This window comes from Propithecus coquereli, unplaced genomic scaffold, assembly GCF_000956105.1.
Source record: "Propithecus coquereli isolate 6110/MARCELLA unplaced genomic scaffold, Pcoq_1.0 Scaffold816, whole genome shotgun sequence".
Lineage (NCBI taxonomy): Eukaryota > Metazoa > Chordata > Mammalia > Primates > Indriidae > Propithecus > Propithecus coquereli.
In genome coordinates this window covers 254,369-258,415 of record NW_012154352.1, presented here as the reverse complement: position 1 = coordinate 258,415, position 4,047 = coordinate 254,369, and positions in this window count along the sequence as shown.

Below are 4,047 nucleotides of genomic sequence, written 5' to 3'. Positions count from 1 at the left end.
TGTAAATGTACCTTTTTTCTTGTCAGCCACTAAGAATCGGGGATGTATGTTATGCAGCATAATTTAGCCTGAGCTGACTGAGATGGAGTCACTGGTCCAGTGGATTCCAGGCTCAAGGTGATGTGAGTCCCACATGGGCTATGGGGCCATCATTTATGGACCAATTAAGGTTGTCTGCCTCTAACACTGATGTTTAGAAGCATAAAATGAGTGAAATTAGCTCCTTTGAGATAACCTACCCCAAGATATAATGACATAATCTGTAGTAGGAGACTGATACGGAAGATACACTGTAATAGATTAGTTGTAACATTTCAGAGTGATACCTTAAGAAGAAAAAAAGTTTCCTTATAAAGAACTCCGTAAGCATTGCCTCATTAAATCCTCCCAGGAAGCTGAGGCTTTGAGAGGACCTATCACTGGTTCACATGACTAATTTGGCAGGGCTGGCATTTAAACAAGGTTTGTGTCAACCCATAATTAGCGATTATTAAATCACCAAGAGATCCCAACCCTCAGAAATACACACAACGTTCAGCACTTTACATATTCACCCCTAACATCTTTACAACTCTACGGGACAGGTGCTATTACCCCCATGAAGCAGGTACCATTATTATCCTCTTTTTAAAGATGAGAAAACGGAGGCACAGAGAGGTTAAGTAACTTGCCCAAAGTCACACAGCTAGCAAGTGACAGAACTGGGATTTGAACCCAGGCTTGTCTCTGTGGGGAAAGACAAGAAACCATTAATCATTCGTTGTTCAGATGGTATCACTAAGGATTCTCACCCTAGCTAATAAAAATAGTTGTATTATTACAAGGCAAGTATAGATTAACACCCGTTTTACGTATTTTTCTCACTTAATCCTTATGCCAACCCTGAAAGATTGAAATTATTCATTTATCTTGTAAGAGATGAGGGGACACAGACTCAGAGAGGTTAGGTGAGCTCTCTTTTTTTTTTTTAAATAGAGACAGGGTCTCACTCAGTTGCCCAGGCTGGAGCTGGAGTGCAGTGGCGTGATCACAGCTCACCGCAGCCTTGAACTCTGGTCTCAAGTGGTCCTTCTGCCTCAGCCTCCCAAAGTGCTGGGATTACAGGCATGAGCCAACATGACTGTCCAATTTCTTAACATTTTTTTTTAAGAGATGAGGTCTCACTATGTTGTCCAGGCTGGAGAGCTGAGTCTTGACGGGAGGAAAGGACAGAAATGAGGTGTCTCATTTGCTCCGTGGGGAATCCAACCACTGCTGATGCCCTTGTGTCTGTCTTTAGAACCACCTGGGCATGGACAAGGGGACCAGAGTCTCTGAATTCATCCTCCTCGGCCTCTCTGAGCAGCCCGGGCAGCAGCAGGTGTTCTTTGTCCTGTCTTTCAGCCTGTATCTGATGGGGTGCCTGGGGAACCTGCTCACCGTGCTGGCCATCATCTGGGACCCTCACCCGCACAGCCCCATGTACTGCTTCCTCAGCAACTTGTCTGTTTGGGCATCTGCTTCCCCTCCACCACCGTCCCCAACATGCTGGCGAACCACCTGTGCCGTTGCACCGCCGTCTCCTCCCTGGCTCGCCTCACTCAGATGTACTTTTTCATCGCCTTTGGGGGAGCAGACAGCATCCTCTTGTCAGCCATGGCTTGCGACCGCTACGTGGCCATCTGCCATCCGCTGCGCTACATGACAATCATGAACATCCTTCGTTGCACCTGGCTGGGGACGGTGCCGTGGGCCTCAGCCAACCTCATCTCCTTGGTCCACACTCTCCTGGTGACCCGCCTGTCTTTTCGCACCAATAGGATCCCGCACTTCTTCGGTGACCTTAACGCTTTGATCAAACTCTCCTGCTCTGACACGCAAGTCAATGAGACGCTGCTGTTGGTCCTCGGGGGCTTGGTGGTTTTGGTCCCTTTTGTGGCCCTTATCGTGGCCTCTTACACACCTGTCGCTGTGGCTTTGTGGAAGGTGCCCTAAGCCCAGGGGAAGTGGAAAGTGTTCTCCACCTGTGGCTCCCACCTCTGTGCGGTCTTTCTCTTCTACGGGACGATCATCGGAGTCTACTTGAATCCTGCGTCCACGCACACCACCCAGAGGGACGTGGCAGCCATGGTGATGTACACCCTGGTGGCTCCCACGCTGAACCCCTTCATCTACAGCCCGCAGAACCGAGAGCTGAAGGGTGCCCTCAGCAAGCTCCTCAGCCGGAACCCACTTAGCTGAGTCTCTCTGACTGCCCGTTTTCTTACTTTCTTTCTTTTTTAAAAATAGATACATAATAGTCGTACATATTTTTGGAGTATATGTGATATTTTGATACATGCATACAATGTGCAATGATCAAATCAGGGTGTTTGGAATATTCATGGCCTCAAACATTTATCTTTTCTTTACGTTGGGAACATGTGAATGCTTCTCTTCAAGCTATTTTGAAATATTCAGTCAAGGATTGTTAGCTATAGTCGTGCTGATACACTGAACTATCAAACACTAGATCTTATTCTTCCCATTAGTACATATTTTTACATACATATGGGATCTGTGGGATATTTTGCTACATGGATAGAATTGACTACTTTTTATTTTATTTCATTTCATTTTATCTATTTTATTTTATTATTTTTTATTTTATTTTATTTTAAACAGGGTCTCCCTCTGTTGCCCAGGCTGGAGTACAGTAGCACAATCATAGCTCACTGCAGCCTTGAACTCCTGGACTCAAGCAATCCTCCTGCCTCAGCCTCCTGAGTAGCTGGGATTACAAGTATGCACTGCCACACCCAGCTAAGTTTTTTTCTTTTTTCTTTTTCTTTTTTTTTAGTAGAGATGCGATCTCGCTATATTGCCCAGGCTGGTCTCGAACTCCTGGCCTAAAGCAATCCCATCTCATCCTCCCCAAGTGCTGGGATTACAGGTGTGAGCCACCACACCCATCCTGACCACTCCTTTTAGATCCAGTTGCTTTGGAATCAACTAATGCTTCCCAAGGTCAGAACTCAGGTGGTTTTTCTTGGTTCACAGATACAACATTAAACAGCTCTAAAATGGTATTGCCTTTTTAATTCTTTCCATCCTTCTGATGACACCCTGAGAAAACATCTCACTTTGGTGCTGCTACATCTTTAACATTTTTCTCATCACATCCCTTTAGGGGATCGGAAGGTGGGTCTTGGGCTCAGAGCCTTCAGCAGGCAACAGTACCTATCTAGACTTCAAACAACATTCTTTTATTTTCACGATATTCTCTTTTTACTCTTATCTTCCGTATTAGTTGGTGTTCGGGTGGGAAAATGGAAAACAAGTTCTGCCTGGCATACTCAGCATGTCAAGCGGTTCTGGTTTTTTATTTATGGTAGTGATCTATTCATGTATACTAAAAAAATATTATAGGCTTAAAAACATGAGTTGATGTTGAGTTGAGTAAATGATAGCCTTGTTGGTACTCGAGACAAACATTTGCCTCAAATGGCTGAGAAACGAGTGATACTGAATCAAACAGGTTGCCTGGGCCAAGTAGGGCAGAAGGACTAGAATTTTGCAATAGCATTGGGACACTGGTTTTAAAATCTGATGGGCTTGGGTTCAAATTCTCCCTTTGCCTACTATTAATAACAGGGTGTGTGTCTCTTATCTACTCACTTTCCCTTTGGGTGTGAGTCTTTTACTTCTCCATAAAATAGGAATTGTTCGGTCTTTCTAGCCTGTTGTTGCAAGTAAATTAACTTCACCGCTCAGTGATAGATCATCTCTGAACTGGATTGAGTAGTCATATTAATCTCCCCAGGTGGTTAACCCCTCGTCAAAGGGATGATTACACAGTAAGCACTTGAAACCTCACACTTCTGTGTTCAAAAAAGATGGACACCCCAAGTTCAAGAACCTAAAGATTAGGTTAGGTGTGTTGCCCTTGGTTCCCCCCCACCGAAGTCCGTGTTTCAAATATGTCCATCCTTTGGGTAGTGCGCATTGCCTTCCTTGTGTATACACATACCCCTCCCCTCCTCCCTCTTCCCCCCTCCTCCCACCAACACACCTAACCTAATCATCTGT